Source organism: Chionomys nivalis, chromosome 18 (genome assembly GCF_950005125.1).
Source record: "Chionomys nivalis chromosome 18, mChiNiv1.1, whole genome shotgun sequence".
NCBI lineage: Eukaryota > Metazoa > Chordata > Mammalia > Rodentia > Cricetidae > Chionomys > Chionomys nivalis.
Genome location: NC_080103.1, coordinates 50765705 through 50788564, shown reverse-complemented (window position 1 = coordinate 50788564; position 22860 = coordinate 50765705).

Below are 22860 nucleotides of genomic sequence, written 5' to 3'. Positions count from 1 at the left end.
TGGAAAGGTTTATGATGCAGTCAGTCTGTAGTATTTGTGATAAACATCTTCAGGGTCAACATGCCAAATCCCCAACTGCTGCTCCTAGATTATATATAAGGGTTCTGTTTCTTTAGGCTTCTGGACACAATATTATCATCAACTAATCAACATATGATACAGGTTTTTGATATTTTTCTCAATACATATTGCTAATGCGTTCACATTGTATTTAAAGTCCCATCGCACCTAATGTCTAAATGAAGCTTTACCTATTTTCTATACAGTATATTTTAGCCTTTTTTCTCTTAGAAATGTTAGATGGCAATTCCAATGCTTGAGGGTCATTATAAACAGAAGAATGACTGGCAAAAAAAAATGCAGATGTGTAGAAGACATATCACTGCCTAAAACACAAAAGGACATTTGCCCTGCACTATGAGACCTAAAAAAAAAAAAAGGCACTTTTTTTCTGGTTATTTGGGAATGTACATGCCTTTCTGACATTTTTTGTTTGTTTGCTTTTTGTTTTGTTTTTGATTTTTGGTTTTTTGAGACAGGGTTTCTCTGTGTAGCTTTGGAGCCTGTCCTGGAACTAGCTCTCATAGACCAGGATGCCCTCAAACTCACAAAGATCCCACTGCCTCTGCCGCCTGAGTGCTGGGATTAAAGGCATGTGCCATCACCACCCAGTTAGTGGCACTATTTTTTTTTAAATTATTATTATTTTGGTTTTGAGTTTGTTTGGTTTTGGTTTTTGTTTTTTAAGACAGAGTTTCTCTGGTAACATCCCTGGGTGTCCTGGAACTCACTTTGTAGACCAGGCTGGTCTCAAACTCAGAGATTCAACTGCCTCTGCCTCTTGAGAACTGCGATAAAAGGTGTGCACCACCCTGCTCATTTCAGCACTATTTGCATTTTCATGTCCACAACAAAAAATTCAGCAAGCATTAATATGAGGGTTGCACATAAATTTTAGAATATAGGTGGATTCACAAATACCAAAACCCTGAATAATAAGATCCAACTTCACTCCTGGGGAAGGGGAAATATAAAACTTTATAGAGAGGCAAAAAAGAAACTTAATAAATAGAGATGCCAATTGTTATGAAAGAGGAGGTACAATTATAACGCAATCAACTCTGCCATAAATTAATTCCATCAAAACTACAGAGTATTTTTGTGGACCATGTGAAGTTGGTCCTAAAATTCATGGGGAAAGTCAACAAGGAAGAATCAATTAAATAATTGTGAGAAGTTAGGTGTAGAAAGGCTAGATCAATGGGTAAAAACTCTTTCTGCTCAAGCATGAGAAGTTCAGATGCGATCCCAGTTCCCAGCAAAAAGCTCAGCATGGCTGCTTGCTTGCCTGAAAATCAAGTGTTGCAGAAGGCAAAGACAGGGGTCCCAGGACACTCTGGCCACCAGCATGTCTGCAGGATCAATACAAGGCCCCGCCTCAAAGGAATAAGGCAGAGAGTGGTAGAGCAGGACATTCAAGGTTTCTTCTTGCTTCTACATGAATGCTCAGGTGCATACCTGCACATACACATGTTCATACACCACACACACATCAACACACACATGCACATACACAGAAATACACCACACACACATACACACAAACACACTCACAAACACACACACCCCATGAAAAAACACATGCATAGAAACACATACCACACACACACACACTTACAAACACACACACATGCATTCAAACACAGTCACAAACACATACCCCCACGCACAAACACACACATACACACAAACACACTCACACTCAAACACATCAAAAAGAAAGACAGTAATGTGTAGATGCTTTTTCCACTAGGTAATAGAACTGAGAAAAAGATCTCTTTATTAAGAGAACATAAATTTAATACAACTTCAGTTTAATAAAGTAGGGGGAGACAGAAGTTGGAAAGCAGGAATTGACATATACTGGTATAGAAATGTTGAAGTGGAATTATAAATCAGAGAAAATGATAATAATAGTATGATTAGAAGTAATAAATTATTCATGCAAAACATGATAAATTTCATCTTTCCATATATTGGGAATAAATTACAGAATAAATGAAAGCCCAAATGTGTAACATAAACTTTCATGTTTAGAAAATGCAAAGATTATTTCATATCTAAGAAGGTGAAATTCATTCAGCAAAGAAACAAAGAACAAATTATAATGGAAAATACTGACCATAAAAGGTTTAAAACCTCAATACGTGGGTCAACGGAAAGCACAACACAGATTAACAAAAAGTTAAAGTATGAAATTTGCTTTTTAGAAAACTATAAATGAATAAGAAAAGAAAGCAAATATTAGAGAAATGGACAAAGAATATAAACATATAAAAGGTGCCAAGAATGTGTAATCAGAGAAATGCAAAAACTCATTAAACTTCAGTTCATACTCCTGCAGCTGGTGAGACTGAGAACGTGTAATAGCTTTCCGTGTGGTGAGAGGAGAAGATGAAAGATGCGAACCCAGCTGGCAGGGCATGAACTGACAAAGCATGATAAAGAATAATTTGGTGATACCTACAAGAGTCAATGCTGCGTATATCCTTAGGTTCTGCAACTTGCCTTCCAGTTACAGCTTGCTAGGAAACTTCACATTGACACGTGAGGATGTGTAAAAGAATATGCACTGCAGAATGACTTACAATAGCAAAAAAATTCTGGAGATTACTTAAGAATCTCTGAATGGTACACTGCAAGATGTTTATAGTCTTATGATAAAATACCATATGGGAAAATACACATTTGTGCGTGAGAGTGTGTGAGTGAGTGTATGTGTGTGACTGTGTGTGTGAGAGAGAGTAAGTGTGTGTGTGTGTGTGTGTGTGTGTGTGTGTACATGGAAAAACTACAAAACTTTAATAGAGAGACCAAGTGAAACTTAACAAATGGAGATGTCAGTGGTTATGAATAAGAAGGTGAAATTGTAAAGCTATCAGCTCTGCCATAAGTTAATCCTTTCAAATCCCTAAAGAGTATTTTTGTTGACCATGCAAAGCTGATTCATATATATATATATACATATATAATGTTTAATATAATATATATTATCAAGCATCTATAATCAGAGGTATGTAAAAACTCATTAAATTTCCGTCTATACTACTGCAGCAGGTAAGACAGAGAAAGTATATTCTTACATGATATGCACACACACACACAGAGAGATACACATCTTTCCCTCTCTCTCACACACACATACAGATACAGATGTGTGTGTGTGTGTGTGTGTGTGTGAGAGAGAGAGAGAGAGAGAGAGAGAGAGAGAGAGAGAGAGAGAAGGAGAGAGAGAGAGAAGGAGAGAGAGATAGCTTAAGGCTCAGAAAAACTTAAGCCCATTTGTAGAAAGTTTAAAGCAAGCCAAGCGATATATCATTTATCAATGTCTATATATTTCATAACTATAAAGCACTAATGGAATTAATAAACAACATAGTTAGTTGTCCTTCTGGGGAATGGAATGATATGGAAGAAAGCTGATCAATTATATAAACAGTTCCTACATTTAAAATATACAATACACAGAGTGGAAAGTAAGAATTGAAATAGGAGAGACTGGTTTATAACAGCGTTCTCTGTAACTTGCTATGAATAATTGCAATATTCCATTATACAGAAAAATGTTGAAGTATATTCAAGTCAGAAGGACTGTCAGTCTAAGTCTTCAATTCAGCACTTGCCATTAAAAGTTGGAGCCTGCCATCGAGTTCTATAAATAAGATAATAGAATGTAGGAATTACACTTAATCCTCTAATTACTCTCAGCTTTAATCAAGCCTTTATTAACATAATGTGTCTAGCTTGGGGTCTTAAAAAACCTGAGAGGGGATTTAGGGAAGAGCAATCAAAACAATGAAAAATAAGCAGATGCTATCAGGAAATCAACGGAAACCAGAGTGATGTGGATGAGTGAAGGGAAACCAAAGGCTAAATGCACTGACAGGACTCAGGTCAGCTGTCTGTATCCGGACAGCTCTAATGCATCTACAGCCTGACACAAGACAGCTGCTTTGGCTGCCTATTGCCAGGTTACTCCGAATTATAATATGTCTAAAAGGCGATTATCCTCTATTTCACTCACGAAGCTGTACTTCGGTTAAGACTTTAGTGGAAACAGCTAGGAGACTGGTGTCTTTGCTAGGGTAAAGTCAAAACTGTGGTGGGTCCCTTTATGGGATGCCCAGGCTACCTTATGACATGATTGATGACTTCCCATGCGAGAAGTGCATGACACTTTTACATCTCGCCTTAGAAGTCACATTATCTGAGTAAGTCCAGGATCTCTTCAGAAACAGAATTGGTAGAAAAAAATATATATATCAGTGGTACATTCGTGTGTATTGCAATATGTGTTGCAAGGGGGGAGTTTATTAGATCAGCTTACATAACAGAGCCTACTTAGTCCAGTTTATCACCAGAGAAGATAAAAATCTGGTAACTGTTCAGTACATAAGGGGTACTTCAACATCCCTAACCTGGCGCTGAAGAGCTGGAAGGGCTCCTGCTGGTCACTGGTGCATATTGGAATGAAGAAGTTGGATTCTGATGTCAATAAAGGAAGGATGCACTCACTAGCAAGAACTTAGACTTCACAGGCAGAGCACAGAATTGTTTTTCTCTGAGATCATTTTCGATCTACACCACCACCAGAAGGTGCCATCCAGTGTGGGAGGAGGACTTTCTCCCCTCCCTTTCTGGAAGTGCCCTCACGCATCTCCCCAAGGCATGCCTACTAGTTCCTGTCAAGTTGACAATCAAGATGCAGCATTACAGTGAAGCAGTCACAAGGACCCTGCAAGATCAAAGAGGAGGAGACCTACACACCCATTGATAAGATCACAAAAGACAACTGGGTCAGAAAATGCTACTGCCACCCTCTCTCAACTATATTTACCCACGTCAACACCCTTGCACAGATCTCTCCCCAGATCCATCCATTATTCTCACTGCTCCAACATGGAGATGATCATATTGTTCTTCTGTTCAATAATCAAGTCGACTGTTGTCTGCTTTCACCCTGTTGTAGGGCTGCATAGAGTGAAAGGTCTATAGTTGTTCCTTGAGGATCATGAAACCTTTGCTCCTCTGACTGGTTCTTAGGAAAATCTCACCCTAAATAATTGATGCCTTCCTAAATGAGTCCACCTGAAATAATGTGACAACACACTCATATTTCACCCAAGTCAGGATCACAGCCGTTAGCCAAAGCATCGGCACCCAGGACAATGAAGGATAATTCACACAGCAGTGTGTCTGGCACCCACTAGACAAAATACCATTTGTTTATCAAAGCAGATTTTAAAATGCTTCATAAACCCAAGACTGACAATTCTATGAGTGTTTTTCTTTGAAGTCCTTTCTATATCTGTCTTGGATAACTGCAACACAATAGTTTAAAGAGACAATGTTTATCAATTCAAAGACCTATTACTTGGCCAAATTACAGTATTTCCACTTTTGTCCTATCTGTTATTTAAATACATTACCTTCTTCATATTTTTGCTACATTTGGAAAATTAATTACCATTTTAAACCATGTTTTATTGTTTCTTTCTTTGAGAGACTGACTGTTCAGCAAACCAGCCAGAGTTGACTGATGTGGGGACTCATTTGACTAACATAGTTCATAGATTCCACATCAGTTAGATTGAAATAGTATAATGTCACTAATATTCAACCAGTTTTAATCAACAACCATGAAAAAGAAATGCCATGTCTGGCATGAGTGTACATTCTAGAAGTAAAGGCAAAAATGATCACAAACTCAAGGCCAGCCTAGGCTATGAGATCCTGTCTCAAAACAACAGCAACAAAGGAGGGTGGAATCGCAAACATTTCAATACAGATATGTTGTTCAGCTGGGCAAAGTGATGCATGAATGTACCATTGTCTGCCTAAGAAGGTAAGTCAAGAAACTGTGGTACCAGTTTGATCTATGGGTTTCTATACAATTGATCCCTTACTCAAGTTTCTTATTTATCTCTTGAAGTTTTCATAACCTATGTATTTATTTTGGAGATTATTTATTCACTAAATATTCATCAAATATCTATACTTTTTCTAAGCACTGTGGTGGGTTATGCCAAGATGTGAACAATTAAAAGCCAAACTCTTTATTGGGTTGACATTTTAGTTAGAAGAAGTGCTAATTAATACATAAACAAAGGCAAGTGTCAATGAACAAAAACAAACAAATTGTAGAAAATATTTGAATAAAAATCAGTTGAAGAGTTTCTTGAGGAAGAGAAAAGATTGAACAAGCACAGTCACCATGATTTACCGAGTAAACAGCATCTAAACTGAAGAAATTTGCAGCTCTTTCTCTTGGTTCTTGTATTATACTTAACCTAACAAATAAATAAAATAAAATATTTAAAAATTTTTATAATTCAAAAAGACAAAGCTTACAGCTCTGACATTCTCATTTTATCTCTAATTTGAGAAACAAACTCTTAAAAGTTTCTGTGTTATGATTTGAATTTGTTTGTTTGTTTGTTGTTTATTTATTTTATGTGAAATCCACAGATGGAAGTTGGTAGAGCAACAAGAAAGAAGGAGCTAGGGTCTGTCAATTATCTTTAAATCACCATATCAACCCTGAAAAACCTAGAGCCTCCTGCATTTTTGGCAAGTGTTTTTCTATTTGTCCATATATCTTTAGCATCCTTTTTTTTTTCCTCAGGATTTTTTCTTTTTGAAGTAGTATTTCTCTAAGTTGCCCATGCTATCCTTAAACTGATTCTATATCACAAGTAAGCCTTCAATACACAATCCTCGTGCCTCAGCCTCTAGAGTAGTTTGTATTATAAACCTACACTATGGGGTCTATTTTTGTTTTTTATTTCCTGTGGGTTTTTAAAGGCCTTTTCCTGAATGAATGAATAAATAAATAAATATGTTTTAAAGAAATCATTAGTGGGGCTGAAGAGATTGGTCAGTGGTTAAGAGCACTGGCTGCTCTTCCAGTGCTTCCAATTCTCAGCACCCACACCACAGCTCAACTGTTTCAGGGGTTCTAAAATTAATTCTAGGAAACTAATATCATTACACAGACATATATGAAGGCGAAACACTAATGCATATGAAATTAAGAATAAATTTTAAAATATTTTTTAAAACCCTTTACTCATTAATACTATGAATCATTTTTTCCATTTTCCTGCAGAAATTGATTAGTTTCATGACTTATATTTAAGTTTGTAATCAATTTTGAATCGATTTTTTTAAGTCTAGTGAAAGATGGGAGTCAGACTTCATTCTTCTGCATGTGGATATCAAGATTTCCCAGAAACATGGACTTGAAAGACTGTCCTTTCTCCAGGACATGTCCTTAGCATTCTAATCAAAATCACTCCACTGAAAAGCACAGAAAATATATTTAACAAAATCATAGAAGAAAACTTTCCCAACCTAAAGAAAGATATGCCTATGGAGATACAATAAGCTTATAGAACACCAAATAGACTAGATCAAAAAAAAGTCCACTCAACTCATAATAATCAAAACACTAAACATACAGAATAAATAAAGAATATTAAGTGCTGCAAAGGAAAAAGGTCAAGTAACATATAAAGGCAGATCTATCAGAATTAAACCTGACTTCACTGGAAACAGTGAAAGTAAGGTCCCAGTCAAGCATTATGCAGACATTAAGAGAAAATGGATGCCAGCCCAGACTACTATACCCAGGAAAACTTTCAATTACCATAGAAGGACAAATCAAGATATTCCATGACAGAACCAGATTTAGCAACTACATAGCCACAAACCTAGCTCTACACAATGTACTAGAAGGAAAATTCCAACCCAAGTAAGTTGGCCACATCAATAAAAACACAAGCAATAGATGATCTCACAGCACCAAATTACAAAGAAGGGGAAAACACACAAAATAACATCACCAACAATGAAAACTAAAATAACAGGAGATAGCAATCACTGGTCATTAATATCCCTTAATATAAATGGACTCAACTCATCTATAAAAAGATACAAGCTAACAAACTGAATATGAAAATTGAATCCATCATTCTGCTGCACACAGAAACACACTGCAATCTCAAAGACAGACTTCGCCTCAGAGTAAAGTGTTGGGAAAAAAATTTTCAATCAATTGAACCTAAGAAATAAGCTGGTATAGCTATCCTAACATCTAATGAAAAAGACTTCAAACTAAAAGCAATCAAAAGAGACAAAAAAAATACATTTCATATTAGCACAGGAAAAAATCTATCAAGAATATCTCAATACTGTAGATCTTCACCAACTTCAAATCAGACAGAAGACTGATCTCCAAAATATAAAAATAACTCAAGAAATTGATCATCAATGGGAAGGGAGCTGAGAAAAATGTATAGCTCAATAAAATCAATAAAAAAATTCTTGTTGATTTCCTCTTGGTTTACTGATTGTTCAAAAGCAAGATATTTAACATTCATTATATCCAGTTATCTTGTTTATTATTCTATCTCTACTGCCCTGTGATTGGTGGCCTCTATTACAATCTATTCTATAGAATGTTTCATGGGCTGATGAGAAAAGAATGTGCTCAGCAGCTGTTGGACAGAGAGTGGTGTGGAGGTTTGTTAGACCCATTTGGTCAAACACGCAATTCAACTCTGGTGTCTCACTGTTGATTTCCTGTCTACAGTATCTTTCCACTGAGGAAGGTAGAATGTTATCATAGCCAAGCTGTTGAAGCATTTGTGCCTATCTCTCTGTTTAGTTCTATTAATATTTGCTTTATATATTTATATACTCCAATGTTGGATACATATTTATTTAGAATTATTTCCTTTTACTGAAATGACCCTCTATCGTTACATAATGGCCATCTGTATCTCTTTTTACTGTTGTTGAAGTCTGACATTCATATGGCTACCCTTCCTTTCTTTCAGATTCTGTGACATGGACTATTTTAGTGCATCTCTTCACATTCAATCTTATTTATTCTTAGAGGCGAAGTGTGATTCCTATAAGCAACATACAGTTGGGTTATATTTTTCTATTTCTTCAGTTAATATATGTCGTTCTAAATTAACTTCAAAATCACCAGAGGAAATAGTCACTAATCTACAGTGCACTGTGATGCTAAGATATGACGTATAGTAAATTACATGAACTAGATGCATTTTTACTCACATATTCAACTTATAGAGTGTAATGGATGTAACCTCATCACTGGCCCCTGCCTGTTTGTTTCTTTCTTTTTTACTCTTTCTCTAAGTTAACATATTCATAGCAGTCATTGGCAGGTAAGGTGTTTCCACAGTCTGTTTGTAACTTGATTTCTAGTTATTTGCTAGCTCCTTTTCTTCTCCCTCTCAGTCTTCCTCTGTGGTTAAATCACCATGTTAGTAGTGGGATGTTTTTATTCTCTTCTTACAACATTTGGTTTTTCTACGATATTTTCTTGTTTTGTCACCACCACGAGATTAACAGAAAGCACTTTTCTATCATAATCATATTTTCTGAAATGATATCAACTTACCATGGTAATAAAATACAGGTAGAAACAAACAAAACATGAACATCTTTTACCTCTATACTAATTGTTCAAAATCATAATATAGTTTGGCTTCCTTCACATTTGGATCCCTAACTTACAAGGGTTCAACTGTGAGTTTTCTAAATTAATTATGATAAGAAAGCAATAAACACTAAGTTCAAACCTTACTTTAAGTCTTGAATTTTGATCTTTTCCCAGAGCAGCAATATGAATTGCTTCTCTCTCTCCCCCCTCCTTTCCTCCCTCTCTCTCTCTTCCTCTTCAGTATTAGTCAGTCACAACTTCAAAAAGCTACAATTCACCAGAGAAAGCAACTAAGAATCCTCTGCTGACCATGCTGCTGAGCCATGATGCTCAGTGAGTTAAAGGCATTAGGTGTGTTTCACTCACGCTTTCTCCTTAAATAGGTTAATCCAGATAGATCCTATCATGTGTCTATTAGAATGTGTGCTCCTCATGAACACGGGAACACTCGAACATTGATTTCATGCTTCTCTTTTTGATAATTCTCTTTTCTTGGTTGTGATTTGGAAAGAATGCTGCCTACTTTACCCTGCTATCTGTGGCACCCATGCTTCAAGAGTTCCTCACAAATCTAGCACAGCCATCAAACTGCATCATTTTTTCTGGACTCTTGGTTTAGGACTAAGGATTCCTTTATGTTATATTTTTCTTTTCTGGGAATTTTACTCTCATCTCTTCAAAGAACACTATCAGGAAATTTCCCAAGTGAGAAGGTCTGGAGGTATGTTGGAAGTCTTTACATGTCTGCGAAAGTCCTGGTTTCCTTTCACACTTTGACTGTAATTTTTCTCACAACTCCCAAGGCTACTGTCTACTGTCAAGACCCCAACCATTTAGAATTGTTGAAGGCCACTCTGATTCTTCTCCCTTTGTAACCTGAGATTTCATCTGGAAACTCCTCAGACTCACTGCTTATTCTTAGCATCTAAACATTCCCTGTGCAGTGTTATCAGATAGTGTTTTTACTCGTACACCTCAATACTGGGTGATATTTTTTTCAATGACAATGATTAGAAGCATCTATTCAGCTTTGAAATTTTTTTCTACTTTTTGATAACTGCCCTCCCTAGTTTCTGTTCTTCTAGTACAGCTAATAGCTAAGGCTGGATATGATGGGTTCATCTGCTGTAAGCTAACGTTCTGCCTATTTCCCTGCAACATCAGTTGCTCCCATTGCCGCAGTCTTTCTGAGTACCATGGGCCAAAATCTCTGCAATTAATGGAGAGGAAAAACAAATTTCCCATTAGTATTCCCGCTTTCATCTTCTAGAAATTTGATTCAGTTCTTCATCTATGAGTGGTATTTTGTCTTTTCTCTTGTTTATTCTTTTGTATTTTCCTTCCCAGCTTTTGCATTCAGCCTGCCCTCTTGCCGGAGCACTTAAAGTTTACTTTGGATGACATGGTTGAAATAAAATTGCTAGACCAACTTCTCAACGGTGATATTTTTAAATAGAATAATATGTTATACAACTTAAGTAACATCAAGACATGAGCTTAAGTAATCATGCATTTTTATCTTTGTAAAGAAAAGATTGGAAGGGCAAAAGAAATGCAGGTTTCCTTTTCTGTAAAATGCAGCAATAAAGCACTATTCTTCTGCTGTTATTTTTCATTTTCATGGAGAATGTAGCTCTTGAACTTACATGGCTTTAAAAACATTCTTTTTCATTTAAGTGATGTCTTAAAAGCTTCTCTGCACAGAACTTAAATGATTTTCAGCAGAGATTTTTTTCCTGCGTCCTTGGATCAATTTCTGATTCTTTTAAGACATGTTACCCACTGTGATATTAACGTATCATTATAAGAATTGTAGCAGCAGGAGACTGCTTTTCTCTTCCTCTAGAGAGGTAAAAAGGATGTGTGCCTACATTTTGTATGAGAATTTCCTTGACATCCAACTTACACTCTTGGTGATGTAAGTGGTACAGTAGCATCTCTTCACATAAGTGGGCCTCTAATGAACTCAAGGATATGTAAGCAAAACATAAATTTATATGTATAACTCTTGCATCCAGTTGTTTATAGTTGTTTCAGGTTAACAAACCACAAACCATATTCATTCAATAAATATTTGTCCTGAACACTACCTTTGGCCTTGAGATTCACAGTAAATAAGACACCAGGAACCTTGAGCAACTACAGGTGCAATAAAGGGATAAAAACATGGAAGCAGCTAGTTTCCCCCAAAAGCATGCTTGACCATATTGTGGGATGGACATAAGGTGCTTTAAAATCAGACAAAACGGAAAGTAAAGACTGTAGCATTGGAGGAGTTGACGAGATGGCTTCCTCAGGAGATGATGACTCCTGAAGTGGGCCTCAAAGAATCAGTCAAATCGGCGAGCAGAAAGAGGCCAATGAGATCAAAGAGAAACGTTCTGACAACCCAAAGGTGTGAAGGCTGCATGCAGAATCCATCACAGACCCACAGAAAGGACTAGACTGGTTTCCAAAGGGTCATGTAAATCCCAAAGCTTTGGAAGGACATTTAGCACAGCAACAATTCTTTCCTGTCCCTTCACTCAAGCTGGGGATCTCCTTCCCCTTTGTCCCTCAGTTGAGATATTAATATGACTGACTCTCACTGTGACTTTGCTGTATCATGACACTACACTGTTTGGTGGATAGGAAGAGGGTCTCAACCTCAGCAGCCAGCGTGAAAAGAAAGTAGACTGGATGTATCTATTCTGTTGAGAAGGGGACAGACACAGCAAGCAAAATGGGGGTGAAAGATGAAACTAGAAAGTTATGTGATGGCGTAATGCCACAGCAAGTCTTCGGCCTCAGAGAATATTCTGGGTAGCTTTTCTGAGAACAGAGGAAACATGGTTACTGTGTTTCACCCAAATCTAAGTTCTTATTCCTCATCATAATATACATATCAGGAATTATATCACTTGGGTTAATGCAAATTAATTTTTGCTTTCTTGGGGATATGGGCTATCTAGATGAGTCACAATGACTTGTTTTCATAACTAGGATAGAGATGGCTGTCCATTATTTTCTCCAAATTCAGTGAAATTAATATATTCACTCAACTTACCTTCAAAGAGTTCAAAGTCTAAAGTCACAATCAAAAGTGACTGTCACAACCTTCAACCACAGTTCTGTTACCTTTCAGTAATGGTGAAGGCTAAACAAGCACCAAATGTTAGGAAGATCCCGTGATTCTTTCTACATTTCTCTGTCTTTCTAAACTTCATGTTTAGAAATCAAATTAATGCCAACAAAGTGAGTTAAGTCAACACATAATCCCTCTCCCATGAAGACCACCAAGCCATTATTTGTCTTGGCCTCTTCCTTTGAATAGGGAAGATGTAGGCTATGTGGACACTGAGTTTCTTCTATGAGGGAAGGAAGATACTCTTTAAGAAAAAAAAATTTAACATAATTATGCATAATAACTTCAAGTTTCCCTTCTTAGAAGGGAAAGAATCCTAAGAAATAAATAGAGGGTCAAGCTCTATCAGCTCTGTGGCAAATTCCCCCTCAAAAGCATCAAGTGTATAAAAGTATGCAATGCAATTTTAAGAGTTATAATAATATTGACTGGCCATTTCAGAATAAAGCCTACATCAGAAACATGGAGGCTCTTTAAAGATACCTGCTCTGGGCTATAATTATCCACATTTGCCAAAACCTTGATTTGTCACAGAAAGCAGTTCTCATTTGAATAGTCAGTCAACAAGAAAATTCGTGCAGATGATCTTTTTCTCTCTGTCCCTCCCTCCCTCCCCACTCTTCCCCCCACCCTTTTTGTCTTTGCAGTATCTCGCGGACTTTAGAGTCTATTCTCCCAAACACGTATCCTATCTGACCTTTCCCCAAGTTCTGCTTAGATATCTAATTTTCAAATGCCAGCACCCACACAGCAAAGGCAATAAGGTAGACTAAATGTGTTCTATTAGGTAAGTGAAAGAGAACGCAACGGGGGAAAAATAATAAAGCTGATTAGGGCAGTGTCCTTAAAAGCCTGTTCCCAGAGGCAATGTTGGCTGCTGTCGCAAGCAGCTCAGGTCACCGGAGACAGTCAAGTTGTAAGGCCGTAGGAATGAAAAGCTGCAGCCCTCTGAGCACAAGCAAGGAGCCCCTCTCGTTATACAAATAGAAGCGACTCAGCTATGCATGCCCTCAGACTGAGTTCCATGTGCCACTGCATCTCAAAAATATCCATCTGTTCCAAGAGAAGAAACAGGAAGTTTTGTTAATTATTTCTCACAAGCCACTAGTTAGGTTTCAGAATAGTCACTAATGCCATCTTTCCTGAATAAATTTAAGAAGAAAGTTACAAGATGCAGCTCAGGAGATAAGCCTTCCATTACCCCTCTTAAATGAACCAAGCCTATCAGGGGCCCAACTACACACTCTCTGCCTCTGAACCCATTCCTGTTTCCTTGGCACTCAACACACCACATTATTTTCCTGTAAACAACTTTTTCTCTTATAACATCGATTGATAAAGCAGTAGTACATTGGATATATGCAAAACACTGCCCACTGCGCAATCATTTGACAAATATTTTCTGGTTGCTTGTTTTCAGCACAATTTTGTTTCTATATTCCATTAAACTATTTCACAAATTTGCCCAACACTAAAGAAATACATATGTAAAGTTTTTGTTGATGTTATTAGCTAATTTAAATCAGTACCTAAACCTTTTTCTGCAGTCTGATTATGTTTTCTTAACTAAAACTCCACACCAGAGTACTATAATGGCATTAAGGTTACATATGCCCAGTTGGCCTCTTGCCATTATTCTATAAATCATTGCCAATTATGCCAATAAAGCATCCTGGGCAGTGATTGATTTCTTAGTTATGCAGTCAGCTGTTCGACATTTTGTTCCCTTCTAGTGTCTCAATCACACCCTAGTTTCTCACATCATGTTGGTTTATATTTCCCCATAAGAGACATTTGTACACATCTGCTGGGGGAAAAGAGAGGGCAGAAACTCGGAGGGACCTCATTAATTCCATTTAACTGATAGGAAGAAAATAACCCAGACTGGTGAAAATTCTGAACTGTGAAATGTTTCAAAGAAACGTAGACTCTTTGAGATGGCTCAGCCGGAAAGGGCACTTGCTATGGAGCCTGGTGGCCTGCACACCACATGATCTGAGTTCCATCCATAGAACACACATGATAGAAAGCTAGAGCCAATTTTTCTGACTGCCACATGAGCATCATAGCATGCGTGCATACATATACATTCCATGAGAATGTGTGTGTGCGTACACACACACAAGAATAATTAATTAATGCAACACTTTTTAAAAATGCAAAATACTTCCTCCTTTATTTTTTGTATATTCATAGTAACTCTTAGCCTAATGAAGGCTCAGATTTTCTTTTGGGAAATGGGGGCAAAGGATCAGGAGTTCTGTGTCTTTGGCACAGAGAGAATTTGAAGCCAACCTGAGCTACACAAAACTCTAAAGAAATATACCCTAGCCTTGCAAAAAGAAATCATTGTTTAAAGAGCTCAGAGTCTGTGAAATATGTGTGTGTGTGTATAATTTATAAAATGCAACAAAATTTAATAACATATGAATTAACTCTATGGCTTTCTATGGATTATTCCCTGTAAACCTTACACCATAGATTTTGTGTCTATATTTAGTTAGCTAGTTCTTGTAGGGCTGAAGATTGAATTCAGGAGGTGCATATGCTAGACAACCACTATAGCACTGACTGACATCCCCAAATCCTCACATCAGAATTTAATTCTCAGTGTGAAGTATGAAGAGGGCAGAGACTTAATCCACCAATGTTGTTTTGAGGTGGAGCTTTTGGGAAATAACAACAATTAGATAAGGTGACCATGGTAGCATCCCCATGATTGAGTACTGGAGACTTTGTAAGAAAAGAGGTACTCTGCCAATTGAGAAAGCCATCGCTAAAAGCTAAATCACATCCCATATACCACCAACACTGAGAGTCAAAATAAATGGCCTCTTTGCTTAAACTGTTCTCAGACTGCTATTGTATTATTGGCAGCACAAATTAGGCTACTCTTACTGTTAATTTGGTTCAGTTCTTCTCTAGAAAAAAGAGGCATATTTCCTGCAATCTTTGCCTCAATCAATTTTTCATTTCCTTCTAATTAATTGCTTACCAAAACTCAAATATGTTTTTGATCAAATGACTCAATTATGGTTTTGCTCCAGAACTGGATATTTTATATTTTTCAGAAATCAACCTTTAGACTTATACAGAAAACAAAATAGAGTAGAAGTTCCAATCTGGGATTGGAACCCAAGACCTTGAAGTTAACCAGTTCTGGGTTCCAATCCCATATCAATCCTTTACTGGCCCCATAATAATCATCTATTAATTCAGTCAACCATTACATATTGTGCAGCTACTCTGCCCTGTGGATAAAATAATGAGACTGCATTAAGGTCCCTGTACCCTGAAGGTTAATACTTATGGGAGATAACCAGGTGAAGAAACAGAGTAATTTCAGATAATGTTAAAGTTATAAATCCTAAATAGAATGAGACTTTGGATGGCTAACACATGTCTGTGGTGAAAGATCTCAAAGGGCAGATGCTGGTCACCATGGAACAGAGCAGGGCTGCTTACGCGGAGCCTAGAATGGGGATGAGAATTCAAAGCAAAAGGAATACCCAATAGCAGCAAGTTGTAATAAAACGCGTGTGTTTAAATGCAAGAAATAAGGCCATTGTGCCTGGTTTCATATGTGAAATGGGAATAACAATGACATCAATTTTACAGTTACCATTGGAGATTTTATTTGCAAAGTACCTCAGCAGTACCTGTCACGTCTTAAACACTCAGAAAAAAATATAAATGTCACCATTATCACTATGATTATTATCCTTAGAGCTGATGTTTGGGGAACTAAAATCCTGTAACTAATCTAATAAATATGAAGTGTAAGGAAGTTATCTACTCAGAACTATGAACACTGCCAAAGAAAGCCAGAGAATTGTGTTTCTCTGACATTCCTGAGCTGAGGTTTGCATTCTCACCTCTTAGAAGCAGACATTGTGCTGACTTTAACACATCTGTGAAGATGTCTTTCAGCCAAAACATGACTAAAACACTGTAATAGACACTAGAACGGAAAGGCGCACTACAGAACTGTAGAAACACAATAAAAATTGATACTGCGGGCTGGGGAAGCAGCTCAGTTAGAGTGCTTTCCTTAGCATACACAAGATTCTAGGCTTTATCTCTGGCATTTCATAAATCAGACATAATGGCCTGACAATAATCCTACCTCTTGAAAAGCAGAGGCAGGAGGATCAGAAGTTCAAGGTCAGTGCTGGAGAGATGGTTCAGCAGTTAAGACTGCTTGCCATGTTTTTTGAGGACCTATGTTTGGTTCCCACTACCCATGAAAGTGGCTCACAATTGTTCAGGAAATCCAAGGCTTTCTTCTGGACTCCACAAATGGCTGTGTGTGTGTGTGTGTGTGCGCGCGCGCGCACTCTGCATATTATAAATATAAAAATGCATCAACATATAAACTGTGTCTTAATGTCACATCACTATGGTCTACATTAAGTGTTCATAGAACACTTTCTGAAAGAGCAGCTAGCGTGCTAATTGACCCACACATGATCAGATTCATCAGCATTCCTCTTAACATTTAACTTTAAACCACCCCCGGGTGATAATCGGCTCCATCACACTTCTTCATAATCATTGCCCTAATATTTATCTAGGCCTAAGCTACTTAACTCTTCCAAACAATAAAAATATCTGCATACCAATAAAACTACTTTCAAATATAATTCAAATCAAATAGATAAAACCCTCGGAGAAAATACAGGCATGTTCTAATTCTAATTAACAGAAGTCAATTTCTTTTTAAAGTTAAGAATGCTACTTGTCCAGAGATAAAAACTTGGAAGCATTCACTAAATTCCCTCACTGGGTTCTTTGAGATCCACAAGTCACAGAAAAAACATAATAAATCAGGTCTGGAGGATGGCTCAAAGGTTAAGAACACTTGTGCTCTTGCAGAGGACCGGGGTTCAATTCCCAATCCACATGGTGGCTCACAAACACTCTAACTCCAGTGGGTCTCTGACACCATCAACTCCCAACACCCATGTGGTAGGTCTGATGACCACTTCTGACCTCTGCAAGCGCACACATGGTACACATACATACATATAGGCAAGACACTCATACACATAAAGTAAAACCAATAAATTTAAAAATGTCATCTCACTTCCACTTAAATATCTTAAAAATCAGAAACTTTAAAAAGAAGAAAAATAAATTAAGGATGGAAAAGAGGGAGGGAGGGAAGAAAGAAAGGAGAGAGGGAGGAAAGTAAGAGAAGAGGGGAGGGGAGGGAAGCGAAGAGAAGGGAAGGAAAAGGAAGGGGAGGAGAGGGAAGAAAGGATATGAACAAAATAAATTAGTTTGGGGTTAAAATCCAGAATATTAACTGAGTATGATTGAGCATACCCTGAGAGGTAAAAATAAATGAATAGTATCTCTTTCATTACACTCTCCCTCCATTCCACCCCCAACTCAATCATCTTATTTCCTCATATTCCCCTCCCCATCCTCTGCCTTTTATATCCCCCTTCTCCCAGTTTACCCAGGGCATCTCATCTATTTCCTCTTCCCAGGGAGATACATGAGTCCCTCTTAGGGTTCTCCTTGTTACCTGGCTTTTCTGGGGCTGAGGATTATAGCCTGGTTATCCTTTACTTTGCAGCCAATATCCACTTGTGACTGAGTACATAGCATGTTTGTCTTTCTGGGTTTGGGTTACCTCATTCAGAATGATTTTTTCTAGTTCCATCCATTTGCCTGTAAATTTCCATGATGTCATTGGGTTGTTTTTTTTTTTCTGCTGAGTAACACTCCATTGTATAGATATACCACCTTTTCTTTATCTGTTCATAAGTTGAGGGGCTTCTAGGTTGTTTCCAGGTTCTGGCTATTATGAATAATGCTGCTATGAACATAATTAAGCAAATATCCTTGAGATATGATTGAGTACCCTTTGGGTATATGCCCAAAAATGGTATCACTTGGTCTTGAGATAGATTGATTCCAAATTTTCTGAGAAACTGCCATACTGAATCCCAAAATGACTGTACAAATTTGTATTTCCACCAGCAGTGAGGGACTATTCCTTGGGGTTAGGGAGAAATCTGGTGCCAGGGAAACTTCCAGGAACCCACAGGATGACCCCAGATAAGACTCCTAGCAATAGTGGAGAAGGCGCCTGAACTGGTCTTTTCCTGTAATCAGATTGGTAACTACCCTAGTTGTTATCAAGGAACTTTTTTACCCAATAACTGATGGAAGCAGATGCAGAAATCCACAGCTAAGCACTGGGCTGAGCTCCAGTTGTCCCGTTGAAGAGAAGGACTAGGGATTATAAGAGCAAGGGGGCATCAAGACCATGATGGTGAAACCCACAGAGACAGCTGACCTGGGCTAATGGGAGCTCACAGGCTCTGGACCAATGGCTAGGGAATCGACATGAGACTGACCTAGGCCTTCTGCATGTGGGTGATATTTGTATGGTTTGGTCTTTTGTAGGGTCCCTAGAAGTGGAACGAGGAACTGTCGTTAACACATGAGATAACTCTTTGGAACCTATTCCCTATGGTGGGATGCCTTGCCCAGCCTTGATGCAAGGAGCTTGGTCCTGCCTCAACTTGATATGCTATGTTTTTTTGACTCCCGTGGGGGGCCTTACCCCTTCTGTATGGAGATGGAGGAGGAGTGGATTGGAGGGGGGAAGAGACAGGGTGGGGGAAGGAATTGGAGGAGAGTAGGGGGGGAAACTGGTTTATATGCAAAATAAATAAATGACAAATAAACAAACAAACAAGAGAGAAGGGAGACAAATTTCCTAACAAGAACAGTTTCAAATAGTTTGTTATACATAGTTCTGACTACCAACAGATGAAGCAAGCATCCCCACTCAATGTGGGCTGTGCACAGACTGTCTTCTAAAGAGTGCAATCAAGGAAATGAGAGAAAGAATTTAAAAGAGAGAACTCTGGCCACCCACCATTAGCCTAGTCACCAAGGCTGGCACCACAGCCATGTGGCATCTAATAAGGCATCTTACAGAGTCCTCTGAAATTTGATGTGTCAGGAAAGGGGCTCCACTCCTGAAGTCTCCTTTCCCTGAAGTCTAGTATCATTCTGGACAGGAGAAAAACATCAAACAAATGCCAAGTGAGGGATATTCTACAAAATTTCTAAGACTTCATCAAAACTGTCATGATCATTTTTATTAGACGCTCAGAGGTGATGAGAGGTTATGGAATGAGCCCAGTCAAGTAGGGTTCAGGGAGAGATACTAGCCAAAGGCAAAATGGTGTCCTGGACAGAAAAATGCAACAAAAGAGCGCTGGGTGAAAGCTAAGAAAATACGAATAAAGTACGGTCTGTGGTATTTTTTTAAAAAGTAAAAAGGAAACAATGGCTACTCCTTACATAGCTTTTGACATGCGACTACATAAACTTAACTAAATCCTATTATTTTCACTGATGGACTTTTCCTAAGCTATTGGTTAACAGCATAAAATTACTGTCAGCAGCTGAGGGACTGCACTTAAGAAAGCGTGGGCATCATCCACACTATCCACACAAATGGAGAGCGGACCAGTTTCTTGTCTGTGGAAGTTTGACTTCCTAGGAAAGAGGTAGACATCCCTGCTGGAGTGTGGTCTATAGGGTATTTAAGGGTCTCACCCCTGCAAAGGGAAAATGTCAGAGGCAGAGCAGGGGGAGAAGATAAAATGCTTACCCAGATGTCAACCTCAACCAACTCCACTGGGAGCTGTTGGCGTTGTCCCTGGGCCAAGATGGCCATGCTTCCTATGAATGACAATGATTTGCCTGATCGCCTGCCTGAGAGCCACACAGAAGAAGCTCCTCCAGGTTGCCCACACTCGTGGGCCCTGGTTCCTCATAGGCGGCTCTGCCCAAGCAAGGCCCACGCGGTTGCAGTCACACTAATTTCATCTGGCAAGCTTCTCCCTTTCCACTCATGTGTTCCTCGAGGAGGTTCAGACCGTACTACTAGAAATGCGGTTTATCTTCCCGTTTGGAAGCCTTTCTTGGTCATCAAAGCTGTTTTAGTAAATTGCAAAGACCCTGCCAAAGAGGCAATTTAAACCCATTTTCCACAAATCTTAGTGGACCTTTGCTGATTATAGCTCAAAGCAAAGACGAAAACACTTTGAAAGAGAAGTGGCGCACTAAAGTAGGAGGGTGCCCATGGAAGCGTTACCTCGCAGCCCAGAACCCCTGTCAATCCTGCCCGTTTCCCATGAGGAGGCAACTCTCCTCACCTTCCAACTTGTCATTTAGCACCCTTGAGCTCCTAGGAAACAACATAACGACATTTCATGAGCCGTCACGTGGCTCGTAGCTGCACTGCGGTACATTAAAGCAGAGCATGGAGTTTGAAACAAATTTCTTACCAACTGGATATATTTATTCTCACTCAAGTCTTCCTGGTTCGGGGGCATAAGACCAGCAGACGCCACACCTAGCATTCTATCCACTGTTTGAGAGACAAAGTTTAGTCCTCGCCAACCATGAGCTCCCACAACCATAACTGAAGATTTAATACAAGCCCTTGTACTTACAGATGTCAGCGTGTATTGAAGAAGATGTGAAAATTACTGGAAGCCAATTTACAGCAGCTGGAGCAAATTAGGGCTCATTGCAAAAAAAAAAAAAAATTTTTTTTTAATTTAAAGAAGGAAGTAATGAAACACCCAGCTCTAGGCAAACCATATGTGTGAACCCACATCTTTATTAATGGAAGTGAGCATTGTGTTAAAGGCAATTTAGTTCCTGTAGCAAAACTCAATAAGGATATGCACTAACTTGTAACCCTTGAGTCTCAAGGTGAGTTTCCAAAAGGTATGTAGTGACTCAGGGTGCTTTCTCCAGTGGCCTTACACCTACGGGCTTGACAGATGTCCGCATTATTCATTCCACTCCCAAAAGATCACTTTGATATATTTTTTTTTGAAATCTGGAAAAGGTTACATCTTATTTTACTACAATTAGGCAACTTAATTAGCTCTAAAGAATATTCTGGGTGGTCATTAAGATGGCTCCGTGGGTAAACAAGCATGTCAGTAAGACTGACCCATTGAGTTTGATGCCCAGAAGCCACATGGTGGAAAGAGAGAACCCACTCTTGCAAGTTGTCCACCTGCATGCCATGTGTACTTCGCAAACATATAAGTAATAAATACTAAATCTTTTTAAAGAAAGAATACAGAAGGGCTGGTGAGAAGGCTCAATAGAGAAAGTACTTGAACATGAGTTAGAATATCCAGTATTTGTGTAAAATATGGCACGGCAGCAAGCTCCAGGTTCAGCGACACTTGGTCTCAGACAACAGGTGGAGAGCCAGATGACACCTGACATGACTTCTCGTCTCCACATCTACATGCACACATGTGTGTGCATCACACGTGCACCGACTCTTCAGTGCTTTAAAAGAATATTCAGAGGATTTGGCATAGGTGTGTGGGGTGGAACTGGCACGGAAATTATCAAACTAAAATCTAAAATATTAGTAACAGTCTGATGGCTACCTTCTAATCTACACAGACTCAATATTTCCATACATATGACAAGATATTTGCCAGAGAATGTGGTATCTCTGAGCAAAAACAAAAAAGTCAAAGCAATGTTCTTGCTTAGATGGAGCCCAAAGACAAGCTTTCAAATGACAAAAGTTTGTATCAGCTCTACTCATCCACAATGGGAGTAAACCACCTTACATAGCAGCTCATAAAGGCTGACGTACCCCAGGCCAGTGGCTAGGGAGTCACATTGTAAGTTTTAGGTCTTGCTCCGTTCTCAGGTTAGCCCAGCCATTCACCACTTGCATTTGTTGGTTCACTGGGACAAAAATAGAAAAATCATTGTGGATGAGACAGAAATCAAGACTTATTTTTCAATTAAGTTTCCTTCCAAGTGCCTATGTGCATGCTTAATTTCTTCTGGTGAAATTTAGGGCTCTCTAAATGAATTTTTCCTAGATGAAAACAAATCAGCTTTCCAAGTATCTCTTAAAATGACTCAGTTGTTGACTCTGCTTACATTTCAAATGTTTTATTATCAACTATAGTTCATCATCATTGTGAATTAGGATATCACTGTGAGGGGCTAGATAGATGGCTCAGTAATTAAGAGCACTGACTGCTCTTCCAGATGACCCACATGACAGCTCGCAATCATTGGTCGCTTCAGGGGATCCAAGGCCTACTTCTGACTTCCTTGGACACCAGGCAAACACATGGTGTATACATATGCATGCAAAACACCTATCCATGCA